General features: G+C 51.8%; 1 protein-coding gene across 1 annotated transcript in view; it reads left to right on the top strand.

Moving 5' to 3' along the window:
• Positions 1 to 14537, top strand: part of PRMT8 (protein arginine methyltransferase 8) — an 84114-nt gene that overhangs the window by 16366 nt on the left and 53211 nt on the right. The window lies entirely within an intron of this gene.

Consider the following 14537-nt stretch of genomic DNA (forward strand, 5'->3'; position numbering starts at 1 on the left):
AGTTGATTTCAGGGCCAAAGCCGGGCTCCGAGCGATGACTGTTCCATGTGTCAGGTTGCTGTGTCTATTTTCCAGTCTCGGCTAAATCCATCCTCTCTCTTCTGCTGCCCGCAAGGTGCTCTCTTGCTCCCCACAGAAAGCCAAAGAGCTCAGTTTCCTTCGAGGTAGGTGCCTGCATGGCTCAGTGCCAGAGCCCTGTCCGCGGCTGGATCCAGGACCCTCCCGCTCACCTTGCTGGGAGCGCCAGGGGCCAGATCCGTGTTGGGGTGTGGCTGGTATTTCTAGCCGCAGGACGTGGTTTGGAGAGGAGCTGCTCACCCAGAGCCTTGGAGCCTTTCCGAGTCCCCCAGCTCTTTCACTGGGGATCCCCGACATGGCTGGATTAGGGGGTCACCCTGCCCCAGGGGGAGGGGTATGCATGAAACGACGTGCAAGCGTGCTGGTGTCTTAACATCTGTTCCTCGAATGTGCTGTCCACCCTTCTCCACCCTGCTCTCTGCCCCAGAAAGCTGAACTGCATGGACAGGCTCCCCTCCCACCCCAGCTCCCCGAGGCTGCTGGCTGGCAGGGTTCCACGGTGGGGTGTTGTGAGCTGGGAGGCCACCGACAGGAGCATCAGCAGATCGGAGAAGGGAGGGGAGTGAGCTCAGAACAGTTAGTCCTCCAGCTCCTTCCCTGTAGGGTCCACCGTCGCCTCTTGCCCTAAACCGAGGCTTTCACGTAGCCTCTCACGCAGCCCTCACCACCTCCGGGCTCCAGTAGCTTCTCTCTTCTTGACCCCTGACACGTGGAGGTCACCGTGGGGTCATCTTACCGGCACGGGGGGCTTCCGCTAAGCTGCTCTTACGAACAGAAATACTTGATGGTGTTCACCCGGCACTTACTCTGTCCCAAGCATCTTCCCAGCCTCTTCGCGTGGATAATCTAATTGCATTCTTAAATAATCCTGAGAGTCGATACTGATAATGTCCCTGGCTTGCGAGAAAGGGGAACTGCGACGCAGAAAGATGCAGTGAATGTCGCAGGGTCACAGAGCAAGGAAGTGGCGGATGCTGGTTCCAAACACGAGCAGCCACGTCCCAGGACCCAAAGCTCCTGCTGGTTACTGGTGGGACCCCTGGACCAGCCACATCCGCAGCATCCGGGGACCTGGGAGAAAGGCAGATGCTCAGCCCCGCCCCGGACGGACTGGATCCGAGGCTGGGGGGTGGGGCCCGCAGTCCCCTCGCCAGGAGCGGGATGTCCACCGAGGTCTGAGGACCCCTGCTCTCACCGACCCCGGCTACCTCAGCCGCCGTCCCTTTCCCCCCAGGCCTTGCGTGGCTGGACTGCCGTGGCTGGCTCCTCCTCCGGCGGGCTCTGGGGAACGGGCTCCGTCAGCACCGGCCACTGCCCTGGGCTCCGGTGGTTTCTGTTTTCTGTGTTTGGTGGCTGTGATCGGCCCAGGCTCTCCTCCCAGCTGGCTTCTCGGGGCTGTGCTCCTTTTTTGTTTGTTTGTTTGTTTTTTTGCGGTACGCGGGCCTCTCACCGCCGTGGCCTCTCCCGTGGCGGAGCACAGGCTCCGGACGCGCAGGCGCAGCGGCCACAGCTCACGGGCCCAGCCGCTCCGCGGCACGTGGGATCCTCCCGGACCGGGGCACGAACCCGCGTCCCCTGCATCGGCAGGCGGACTCTCAACCACTGCGCCACCGGGGAAGCCCTGTGCTCCTATTTTTCTGGGCTCATCTTCCACGGATCTTCTCCTTTCTCTGGGCTTCAGTTCCCCAGGTGTGAGCACAGTGCTGATAAGTAACAGGAGGACGTGGGCCAAACCTCCCTGCACAGGTGTTTCATGTGGCCTCCCGGTTCCTGCTCCCCACAGGGCTGTCCGCATCCACCCCCTCTCTCCGCTTGTCCACGCGGCCCACGTGGTCTGATAAAATGGGAAATGCTGCATCCAGATTTCATAGGCTTTAAATCCACGGATTGCTTATTATAATGGTCTTCAAGCCACCAGAATAATCAGGTTTTGCCTATTTTTCCTTTTGCTTCTATCAGTTGTTTTCTCCATTTTTTTCATCGTGGTCAAATGCACATAATATAAAACGTACTGTCCTGATCAGTTTTAAGCGCGCAGCTCAATGCTGTGATGGCTGTGCAACCGTCACCACCACTCATCTCCAAAACTCTTTTCATCTCTTGCAAATCTGAACTTCTGTGCCCATTAAACAGTAACTCCCGTTCTCCCCTCCACCCTCTGGCCACCACCATTCTACTTGTCTCTATGGATATGACTAATCTAAGTGCCTCATGTAGGGGGAGGCATACAGTCAGTATTGGTCTTTTTGTGTCTGGCTCATTTCACTGAGCATAATGTCCTCAAAGTTCCTCCATGTTGTAGCATGTGTCAGAATTTCCCTCTTTTTTTCAGGCTGAATAATAGTCCATTGTATGTATAGACCACATGTGGCTTGTCCATTCTTCCATTAATAGACACTTGGGTTGCTTCCACATTTTAGCTATTATGAATAATGCTTCTGTGAACATGGGTGCACAACTATCTCTTCAAGACCCTGCTTTCACTTACTTTGGGCATATACCAAGAAGTGGAATTACTGGATCATATGGTAATTCTAGTTTTAATTTTTTGAAAAAGTGCCAAAGTGTTTTCCATGGTGGCTGCACCATTTTACATTCTCAGTGCAAAAGGTTTCCAATTTCTCCACATCCTTGCCAACACTTATTTTCCTGTTTTTTGGTTTTCTTTAATTATTAGCCATCCTAATGGGTGTGAGGTGGTGTCTCCTTGTGGTTTCAATTTGCATTTCCCTAATGATTGGTTCTATCAGTTTTTGCTTCATATATTTTGCATCTCTTTTATTAGATGAATAAACATTTGAAATTGCTGTGTCTACTTGATGAAGTGACCACTTTATCATTATGAAGAGATCCTCGTTTTCCTGATATTATTTGCTGTGAAATCTACTTCCTCTGATATTCTTATAGCTACTCCAGCTTTCCTTTTATTCGAGTTAACATGGTATATTGTTTTTCATCCTTTTTTAAAAACTGTTTTTGTTTTAAAAGTAAGTTTCAAACAGGGAGGCATGTGGTTCTTTTGAAAATCTAATATGATAACCTCTGTTTTTTAATTGAGGTGTTCAGACCATTTATAGTTAATGTAATTATAAATATTATATTGACCCTGTAGGGTTTAAACCTACCATCTTGCTATTTGTTTCTGTGTTACTTATCTGTTCTTTGTTCCACTTGCGTTCTTTTTTAAGCCTTTTTTGGGGGGACAATTCTTGAGTATTTCTTAAGATTCCATTTAATCTTCTTTGCTGGCTTATTATGTATAACTTTTTGTGCTTTTATAAAGTGGCTGCCTAGAGTTTGTAGTAAGTATATTAAACTTATCATAGTCTCTCTTCAAGTAATATTACAGCACCTCACATGTGCTATAAGAATCATACAACAGTATATGCTTCCATTCCTTCCCTTCTGGCCTTTGTACTATTGCCATCATACATTTTATTCCTACCTATGTTATAAATCCTAGACGACATTGTTATTATTTTGTAATTTAAACAGTCAATAATCATTTAGAGAGATTTAACTAATAAGGAAAAGGTCTTTTATGGTTATCCATAAAAGTTACTTTTCCAGAGCACTTCATTCTTGGTGTGGATCCAGATTTCCATCTGGTATCATTTTCCTTCTGCCCAAAGGATGCCCTTTAGCATTTCTTATAATGTAGACCTGTGGATAATGAAATCTTTCACCTCTGTATGTCTATAAAAATCTGTACTTTGCCTTTATTTTTGAAAGATATCTTCACTGGGTATAAAATTCCAAGTTGAGAGATTTTTTTTTTCCTTTCAGTATTTTAAAGGTGGTGCTGTCCTGTCTTCCTGTGTTGTTTCTTATAAGAAGTTGGCTCTCAGTCCTATATTAGTTCCTCTGTACGTAACGTACCTTTATCTCCCACCCCTGGATGCTTTTAAGATTTTCTGTTTATCAATGGTTTAAGCAATTTGATTGTGATATAGTTTGGTGTGTTTTTTCCCCTCTAATTTGTTTTCCTCGGGGTTTGCTGAGCCTTTTGGATCTATAAGTTTATGGGTTTTGTCAATTTGGAAAATTTCAGCCACCATTTCAATGTTTCATTAAGTATTTTTCTGTTTCCCCTTCCTTTGGGTACCACAGTCACACGTGTACTAAGTCACTTGAAGTTCTTCCGCACCTCACTGATGCTCTGTCTAGCTTTTTGTTTTCAATCTTTTTCTCTCTGTGTTTTATTTTGGGTAGTTTTTATTGCCTGTGTCAATCTTTTCTTCTGTGACATGTAATCTGCTATTAATCTAATCCGGTGTATTTTTTTAAAATCACATATAGTTTTTATCTCTAGAAGTTCATTTTCTACCTTCTATGTCGCCACATAACACACTTAATCTTTCCTCTAGTTTCTTGAACATGTGAAATACAGTTACAATAATAATTTTAAAGACTTTGTCTACTAATTTCATCATCTTTCTAGGTCCTTTCTAGGTTGATCTGGAGAGATTGATTTTTCTCCTCATTATAGGTAGTATTTTCCCACTTGTTTGGCAGGCCTGATAATTTTTGACTGAATGCTAGACATTGTGGAATCCACACCTTGTTGGGGGCTGGATACTTTTCGGATATTTTGTATTTCTAAGCTTAGTTCTGGGATGCAGTTAAGTCACTTGGAGAGTTTAACCCTTTCAGGTCTTGCTTTTAAGCTTTGTTAGGTGGAATCAGAGCAGTCTTTAATCTAGGGCTAATTTTCCACCACTGAGGGGGGGAAAACACTCTTCTGAGTATTCATGAATTATGAGGTTTTTTCCACTCTGGCTTGGGGAGACAAGAACCCTTTACTGGCCCTGTGTGAGTACCGTAAAGTCGTCCCTTTATCTTCTTTGTCGTTATTTTCCTGGTCTCAGGTAGTTTCTTCACATGCATAATTTGGTCAGTCTCAGCTGAAGACTTGAGGGGCGCTCACTCCAGATCTCCAAAGCCCCCTCTCTGTGGAGTCTTCTACCCTCCAACACTCTGCCTTTCAAACTCTAGCTGTCTTGCTTTCCTGATTCCCACCTCTTGTCTCTTCCACTAAGGAAGATGCCTCACTCTACCTGGGTTTCCGCCTCCTACAACCCAGCTCAGACATACCAGGCAATAAGCTGAGCCATCGTACGGTTTGCCTTCTTTGTTTGTCATCTTTCAGAGGTACAGTTCTCCATTGCCTGGTGTTCAGTGTCTTGAAAACTGTTATTTCACATGATTTGTTCAGCTTTTAAACTGACCGTCAGAACGGCCTGGGAGTGCTTTGAAAAATCCAGATTCCTGAGATCTGTCGTTGGCTAATTTGAGGCCACCTTTGGAGTAGATCTGGATATGACTGGGTGGCTGACATTGTTCCCTTTCTAGCTGGAACTTCAGTATTTTCAGTAGATACGTTGGAATCTCTGATTAAAGGAGTTAGTCACTTCTGCTAAGAATCTGGGTGGAAAGATATTGATTTCAAGCAAATGGGTTTCCTAGCACTGGATGGAAAGTGTCTGGAGGAGTCCTGGGAGACCAGACGGGAATCTGGATTAAGCTGATACGGCTGTGGTCTTGGCCTACGACTTGTGACTTTCTTTCTGATTTATGACTTTGTAGCTCGTTTATCTCCAGCCATTGGCTTATTGGACAGATGATGGGGCCAGAGACTCTGTGAAGGGCCAGTTCTTGGGTCCTGAACAGCCCCACTGTGGGGACTAAATCAGCCAGTCAGTTTCCCTGAAACTCAGCACCATTCCCTGCAATTCTGGTCTTGCAACACTTGGCTGCGAAGAGATTGTTGGAAAAGCGTCACAAATACACTTGAATCTGTACTTGAAGCCACTTGTAGTCTCTACGTGGATGGAAATATGGGGGTTAGTAAATGCATTCTGTATTTGCAAGATATCTCCTTTTCCTAGAAACCCTGGGAGATGAGGCAGTTCTCGGTAAAGACATTTGGAGCATCACTGGATCCTCCAAAGAGCGTTGAGTGTTGTTCGGATTCTTATGATTATTCTTCTCAGTTTTGTCTTCCTTGCTGCCACCTCCCCGCCCTCTCAAGGGGAAAGCAAGGTCTCTGGTTGCATGGTGGGAAGGAACCTCGCATAATATATTTATGAAGGGCAACATTGACCCGGTAGAAGTGCAAGGATACTTGAATCATCACATCCTTATTGAGCCCCAGCTCTGTGCCACGCATTACGGGGGAAACAGTGACACGTAAGATCTGGGTACCGGTCTGAAGGAATTTACTTCTTGGCTGTAGAAGCAACACCTACAATTGTGAGAAAGTTTGCATGAGACTGTTTGCCAGTAAAAAAGGACAGAACGTGACCAGTAGCTTTGGACCAAGAGATGCCATAGGAATCCAGAATAGGAGCAGGAGAGACCAGGTGTCAGCGTCTGGAGAAAATGACTGAGTTTCCATGATGGGCATGTTCTCGAAGATAGCAACTGCATAATTCTCAGCAAGCTCTGGGGAAGAGGGGTAGGTCAGAGCCCAGGGAGTAGACGGTGTGGAGGGTGAGGACAAGGGTCAGGCAACCAGAGGAGCAGAGCGCTGAGGGCAGCCAAAGCCACTGTGTCCAGTGCCAGAGAAGGGCCCAGGCAGCATCCCCAAATAACACCGGGGCAGAGAGTCAGTTGGCCAGAGGTGCAAGTCTCGTTCCCCTCTATCACACTTTAGAATTGCCTCTGAATATTTACACACACACAGCATCTTTAGTCATCACAGAAGCCCGTGGAAGAGGCAGGACACATACTTATTGCCATTTGACAGAGGAAGAAATGGAAGGTCAGAAAGGTTAAATGGATTTTGCATCATAACCTGAATAGGGAGAGAACCAAGACCAGAACCCACAGGTGCCCCGAATGTGTGACCTCCGTCTGACACCCTCTGCCTCCACGGTGACCCCGGCCGAACATAGAGCCACCTGTCCAGCTCAGGTCCCACAGGGAAGATGGGACCCATATCTGGGAGGAAGGCTTTGTCCAACTCCAGGCAAGACGAGGGTGGGGGAAGAGATTGGCTGTATCTTTCTGCACATCTGTCCATAAAGGAAGCAGAGAGGGTGCTTGGTGACGTCCTTCAAGTCAAAGGAGAGAGAGGCCCCTGCTGGCTTGCGGGGGTGGGGTGGGGTGGGGTGGGGTGGGGAGAGGGAGGCCGGAGAAGGGGATGCATGGCAAGTCTGCTTTGTAAGCCCATTAAGGAGGAAGAGCCCGGAGCCAAGCATCCAATTAACCTGGCATCTCTTGCAGCCAAAATATCTGCGGATAGAAGAAGAGAATTCAATATGTGGAGGCTTGGGGGGAAAGTGACTGATAGCTGGAAAACAGCCCCAGTTTATTTAAAACACAGGTCAGGGCGCAACAACTCCAATAGGTTCCTTCCCAGCAGTTCCAGATCTGGGAGACAGAGCAGGTGCCGAGCGGCTGCAACGCCATCCTGATGTGAAGCAGGCGTGGCCGCTGTGCCACAGACAGACGGCCAGGGGCTGCCGGGAAGCACCGGGAAGCACCGGGACACTGTACACGGCTGCCAAGGGCTGCCCTTGGAGTCGAGCCACACTGTGACCCTGGCCGTGACAGCAGGATAGGGACCGGCCCAGGTCACCCAGCCTGCAGGTGGCAGAGCCCTCACCCAATCCCGGTCCTTTTGCCGTGAGAGCCAAGGTGCTTTCTGTAACCCGTGGCGGCCTCTCCTTCAGGTGACCTTGGCCCGGCTCTGGCATTGTCTGGGAACCTCGGTAGCCCCGAGGCAGAGCCAGGCTGGCCTCTGCGGGCTGCGCCAGGGGTCACAGAGGAATGGAGAAGGCAAGAAGCTGTCCCCAGCTTTGCCTGGACCTGGGCTTCCCAGGGAGCCCCGGGAGGGCTTGTTAAAGTGCAGGCTGGCAGTCCTCACCCTCACAGGAATGGATTCTGCTGGTCCGGGGTGGGGCCTGACACCCACCCAAGGTGACTGACACAGATCGTAAGACAGACACACTGGCCTCAGCCGGAGGCCTCAGGTGGCTTTTCCCTCAGGACATTAATTTCTAGAGAAGTCTACAGCTCCCTCAGGGAAGAAGAATGCCACAGCTATTACACTGGTGGCACTAGACACCCTCATTCCCTCTTGGAGATTTCACGATTCATTTTAGCACATTAAAGCCTTAAGAGGACTGCAATTAAGAAATCGCTTTATATTTTGTAGTATACACATATATCAAATCATTGCATTGTATGCCTTCCACGTACACAATGATATATGTCAATTTTATCTCAAGAAAGCTGGAAAAGAAAAGAAATCTCTTTCGCTTTTTGGGGGCCCCAAACTCACTTGACCACAGAACCCCTCGTTCCAGGAGTGTCTGTTCTGTGGGAAACAGTGTGGAGAAACGCAACTCCAGACGAGCCGCTCTCAGTCTCTGGGCTGCAGCGGAATCACGTGTGTGGGCCTGTGTGGGAATAGATCTACTGGGCTCCACCCCAGAGAGTCTGATGTGGCGTTGCCGGCGAGGCCCGGGAACACGCATTTCTCACACGCCCCCAGGTGACTCTGATGCTAGCGGGGTGGGGACCACCCACTGAGGGCCACTGCACGCGGCCCCTCTGTGAGCCCTCGGGAAAGAGGGAGGGTGGGAACTGAGAAGGGCGCGTGGCAGGCCCCGGGGGGAAGAGGATTCCAGGGAGCACAGCCTTGGAAGGGCCTTGAGTCTGAAGTAATGAAAAAGCGTGTGAGGGCGGGCTCCGCTGAGATGCCAGAGTTAGAGTCAGGGACACAGTCTAATAGAGAGATGCCAGCTGGTGACAGCAGCTGACGCTCTGTGACATGCATCAGTGTCTGGCCTCACCGCAGGGGGCTCTAGAGAGAGTCTGTGCCTTTAAAAAGCCAACGCTAGAGGAGTGCATGAGGGTGACAGTTGACAAATGAGCAAGCCTGGGAGCCATGCGCAGGGAGACAGCTCCAGCGTGTAGGACCCGCGGCGGCGGCGTCTAGACCCTGCTCCCCGTCCCCGAGTCGTGCCGGCTTCCGACCCCCCGGGGGGGGAGGAGCCGTGAGCCAGGTCCTGGCATCAGCTGCAGCACGGTGCTTCCTTCTGGGGAGGCTGTGACTGCAAGACTGCTTTGCTGAAAGCTCCTCTCTCAGCCCAGGTGATAGCAAACACGGGTGCAGGCGAGTGGATGGGAGGGTGGAACCAGGCCCACATCTCTGGCCAGAGGCAGGCATGGAAGCTTTGTGTCTGTGGTGTGCTCATGGGGCACAGGAGAGTCCCAGGTGCCCGACACAGCCTTGCTGCTGCCCGACACCCACCCTCAGAATGTTCCCCCTTCAGCTGAGCTCTGGCCCCTACCTAGAGGCAGACAGATGGTGCTAGAAGACCTAGCTCCAGGTCACCACCGACTGCAGGGACCACGGTCGCAGTCTTGCGAGTGAACACGGGGGGAGAAAAGGGCGATCCCAGGCCGGGTGGGGGGAGACGGTGAAGGCACCTGGGAAGGGACGTGCAGTGAGACCTGGGCAGGGAGCCCCCCTGTCCCCATGCCCTCCTCTGCCCCCCCTGCGGCCCCCCCACCCCCTGCAGGCCCCTTTCTGTCCCTCTGCGGGACCTCAGCATGGCAGGCCGGTGCTGAGGACAGACTCAGGTTAGCAAAAGCTGTCTTGACATTTGGAGACAGGGCAGGATTTGGCTCCTTCAGGGGTGCCTTTTGTTCTCAGGAAAATCATTTGTACAGCTTGGGCCAGTGCCAGGGACTGCCATTTATAGCCCAATGGGCTTGGGGTGGCTTCGGCTGCCTGGTGCAGAAAGTGCTGGCTGCTCTCCGCCCCCGGCCGTCTGCCTTCCCCTCAGGTCTCCCCCACTCCTCTCCCTCCTTAAAGCCTCTCCTTCCTCTCCCCATTCCCCTCCCCTGTTTTCTTAGAGGTCCCAGGTCTAGATTTGCCCACGTGACCCCAGGCACCTTGCCGTCCTCACGTGGACCTCAGCTCCTCCTACAAACCGGAGCCCACCGTCCGCTCCCTTTGGAACTCAGTCACCCTGGCGAGGTGCCTACCTGTGCCAACCTCCGCCGAGGCATTGACCTCTGTTTCCACATTGCCTTTGACCTTCGTTCTCCCCTCCCAGGGCCGGGCTTCCTGCCTGGGCTAGCTTTGCCACCCACTTCTGAGCACAGGGCCTGGCTCCCAGCAGAAGCTGTCAAGCTTGGTGGGACTGAACTGGCCCCACCACGGTATCGGGGTCAAGAGCACAGCTTTGCTGTCAGACAGATAATAAATGGTTCACATCTTGGCTCTGTCACTTGCTAGCTCTGGGCTTAGCAACTGACTGAATTTTTGAGCTTCAGTTTCTCCGCCTGTAAACTTCAGTACCTCGCTTATTACTAAGGCTTTTATGAGATAATATTTGTGAAGTGCTTGGCGCAGTGCCTGGCTCTCAGTGGGCCCTCGGTCACCGTCAGGGATCACCGTCGTCAGCATCACCGTCACCATCATCATCTACCCTCATTTTTAGGTGCAAGTGGGGTTAGGTAAAAAAATTCTGTCCCTGAATCCCCAGCCCTGCCCATGGACGTCCCACCCACCCTGTGAGGACCGGCTGGACACCTCTTCGGCAGGGAGCCATCCTCCAGTCTCCAGCTTCGGTGTTTCCGTAGCCTTTCATCTTATCTCAGCGTGTAGGAGCCTGGGCCTGTTCGCTGCAGTGGGATGCGGTGTGGGGGCCGGGGAGATGGCAGGTGAAGTACTGGGGAGAAACACTGTGCTGAACATGCCCCGGGAGAGGCCAGGCCTGGGGGCAGGACACAGCATCTGAAGAGTCCCGATCAGCGGTCGGTACTAAGAATAGAAGACAAAGTCACAAATCCTCTCAGCGGAAGGTGACCCTGCGGAGACTGGGGAGAAGGCAGCAGTGGGAGGTTCTCCACCAGAGCAGCGCCCTGGGCCCTGGGGAGGAAGGGCGAGAGCAGGACGGGGCAGGCCAAGGCCGGAGACAGCCGTGCGGATAGGTTACCAGAACCGGACAGAGAGTCTCAGGGGACCCCGTGGAAGGGACCTTGGACTCAGAGTTGAATGGAGCTCAGGGGTGCAGGAGGCCCCTGTGACCTTGACCGTGCAAGAGCCTGGTCCAGCTGGGACTTTTCCTCTCTTTAATGTATTTAAATGGAGTCGAGGTTGGGGTGAGCTTCATGCACAGAGCCTCCTCCAGCCTTAGAGGTGAGTGCACACCTTCCTGAACACAGCGTCCTCTGGACACGTGAGGCTAGACAAGGTTGGCTTTGTTTTAGTGCCCTCGTCTGGCCGCTGGAGTGCAGCGCCTGGGTCACACATCTTTAGAGGAGGGGCTGTCACAGAACTGGAGGCTCTCCCTGGCCCCACCCCCCCACCCCCTCTACCCCCTCCCTGGGGGTCTCTCCCAAGTGAACCCCTCAGCTCCGCTCCGCAGATGGTTTCCGAATCCAGAGAGCCAGCCTCAGTTTCCCATGAGGTCTGGGATCACATTCCCAAGTGTCTCCTTTTGGCTGTTTACAGGTGTAGTACTTGTTAGTGGCATACATTTAAAATATATATATATATATGACAAGCACAAGGAAGGAAAGCATGCACTGTTCGCAGCCCGTGAACAAAGCCCCGTGACAGTTGCGGCCGATCCCAGTGTCTCTTCCCCTCGTCAGTCACAGGCATGAAAACGTTTTAATTCTAAAAATGCGATCACGCTCATCTCCCACTGGCTCTCCTCAACCCACAGTTTGTCACGATCGCGTTTCTGTCATTAAACACTCTTCTGCGACGTTTGAAGTGGCTGCCTCGCCTCCGGTGTGGACGCACCGTAGTTGGCACAATCGGTTCTGTTTCATGGAAACCCCAGGTCGACTCTTTGTCTTCTGCCACGATGAATAGTGTCATCACAAGATTCTTACAGCTGCGTGCTCAGATTATCCTTTCCTTAGGATAAATCCCCCCAAATGGAATGGCTGGGTTAAAGGATTTGTGCTTTTCAGTGCATTTTGTCCAGCTAGTTTCCCAAAAGTCTCACTAAAGGTACATGCAAGCACCTATTTTTCTGCAACCATTACAGATGCAGTTTCAGTCTTTTTGGAAGGGGGAGGTTTGAGCTTATTTGGTATTTAAAAGTTATAACTTCTTGCGTTCATTGTGAAGTTACCCGATTTCTAGAGAGGCTAATATTTTTGCAGCACGTTAATTGGCCGTTTGTGTTTAGCCTCATGTGAATTGACTGTCAGATCCTCTGTCCAGTGTTACACTGGAGACGTTCCTCTCGTTCTGGCTGGCCCGTCAGGGCTCTCTCCACGTTAAGGTTATTAACCTTTGTCTGCCATGTATGTTAGAGATGTGCTTCTCAGTTTACCGTTGACCTTTCGGCTGTGTGTATGGTATTTACCGGCTGGGGCGGCCAGACATCTTTCCTTACGTGACGCGGGGACACGTCCAACTTCTCAGAGCCGAATCGAAGTTCATTATTTCCCCCCGCCCCACACGGCTCTTCCTGCTGACTCACTCATTTCTGTTAATGTCACCGCCACTTTCCTAGTCACCCAGGCTTGAAATGTTGAAGTCATCTCTGATTCCAGCTTCTCTCTTCTCCCCTCCGTTCCGCCAGTTGCCAACTCCCGTGGGTTCTATCTCTGCTATTTCTCTTGCAGGCAGCCCTTCTGACACCACGGCAGCTCGTTGTCTCTCGACTGGACTTTGGAACCAGCCTCAGAGGTCATACCTTGCCTCCCCAGCCCGAGTGCCCCCCTCTTCCTTCCCCCTTGCCCCTCCTGCAGGCTACCAGTGCATCAATTTTCCCCAACTGGAGCTCAAACCTAGAACTCCCTGGTTGCAAACTGCCAACAGCCCCCCGTCGTCTCGTATTTAAATACAACCTCTTAGCCTGGCTGTAATCTCCACCAGCCGAATCTCCCACTATCCGGGCCAAGTTCCCCAGACACACTCACTGCTGATTCCACACTTTTCCTGGTTGCTGAAGCCACACCCTCCGAGATCTCCCTCCCGTTGCCGCCCCGCACCAACATCTGCGGAGAACGCTCCCAGCGATCCCGGGCCTCTCTGACTCTTTCACTGAAGTGACTTCTCTCTCCTTTGAACCCCCAGAGCAATCTGCTTGACCTGCTCTTGTAAAACAAATCTTTCTCCATCATCCAGTGGAGACTCGGGGGTCTTCCGCTTCCGCTAGACGGCGTCCTGTGAGGGCACGGTTCCCGCACGTCTGTTTCTTCCATGGGGGGACCATACAGCAGTCCCAGCCGCCGACGTTCAGTGGCTGTTTGTGGACTAAAAAGCACCGGGCCGGGTGGTGATGCCTGCGGATCGTGCTCCAGTGCCGTTCCCCACCCCGGGCCCAGCCTCCTGGGACAGGGCACCCTGTTAGCCGGTGGGCGCGGTGCGAGTCCCATCTGCAGGAGGCCGAACTGAGCTGACAGCCTCCGGCCCCAGGGCCTGGTTCACAGTCACCTCTTTGTCCCCATGACCGGTGGTCACCGAGGCGAACGGACCCTGAATCCATCCATCCTCTGCCTCGTGATGCGATGCGTGGTGCGTGGTGGGCGCTTTGTAAGTTGGCCCCGGCGAAAGAATCTCAGGGGACCCCATGAAAGGGACCTTGAACTCAGAGTTGAATGGAGCTCAGGGGTGCAGGAGGCCCCTGTGACCTTGACCGTGCAAGAGCCTGGTCCAGCTGGGACTTTCTGTGTCCTTAATGTATTTAAATGGAGTCATGATTGGGGTGAGCTTCGTGCACAGAGCCTCCTCCAGCTTTAGAGGTGACTGCAGCCAGCACGGGAGTGTGCAATTGACGGCCTATTTTTAGCCTCCTGGAGACCGTGACCAACATCCCAAGCGGAGGCTGGGCACACCTGCTGCATCCTAACGAGGCAGCCCGTGGCCTCTGCTGCCAGACAGCCCGGGATCGAGCCGACCTGAAACCTGATGTTGCTAAACCGGGAAGTCTGCCTATTTCCCAGAGGCTGTAGCCTAGATACACCAGGAAAACAGGACCATCACCCCACCCTCCCCAGCTCGCTCCCCTCCAGCCTGGGGCTCTGGGCAGTCTTGGGGCTGTGCCCAGCGCACGACGGAGGGGATGGACTCGGATTTCTTGATCTTGCTCTAGGGCCTCCCTGTTTCCCTCGCTAGAAAGGAGATAGTAAGTCTGCATTGACCCAGCTTACAGATGAGAAAACCGAGGCCTAGAATAGGGAGATGTTAGTGTACTCTGAGTACTGCTGCTACTGCTAATGAGAATAACAGTAATAGAGCACTTAGTATACGCCAGAAAGTGTTCTAAACTCTTTACAAATATTAGCTCATCACTGAAGATAGATTTTTTCGGAACGCTGCCCCTTTGGGGGCCTTCCCTGTGCTGTGCACATCTGGATTTCCTACACTTCGGGGAAAGGCGTTTCTTCTCCTGGCAGACTGATGCTTCTGCAGTGAGCTCTGAACCTCTGGGCTTCCATCTCCTGCCCTGTCCTCCCGTTAGCCCGTGGCG

The sequence above is a fragment of the Kogia breviceps genome, chromosome 12 (genome assembly GCF_026419965.1).
Source record: "Kogia breviceps isolate mKogBre1 chromosome 12, mKogBre1 haplotype 1, whole genome shotgun sequence".
NCBI classification, from domain to species: domain Eukaryota; kingdom Metazoa; phylum Chordata; class Mammalia; order Artiodactyla; family Physeteridae; genus Kogia; species Kogia breviceps.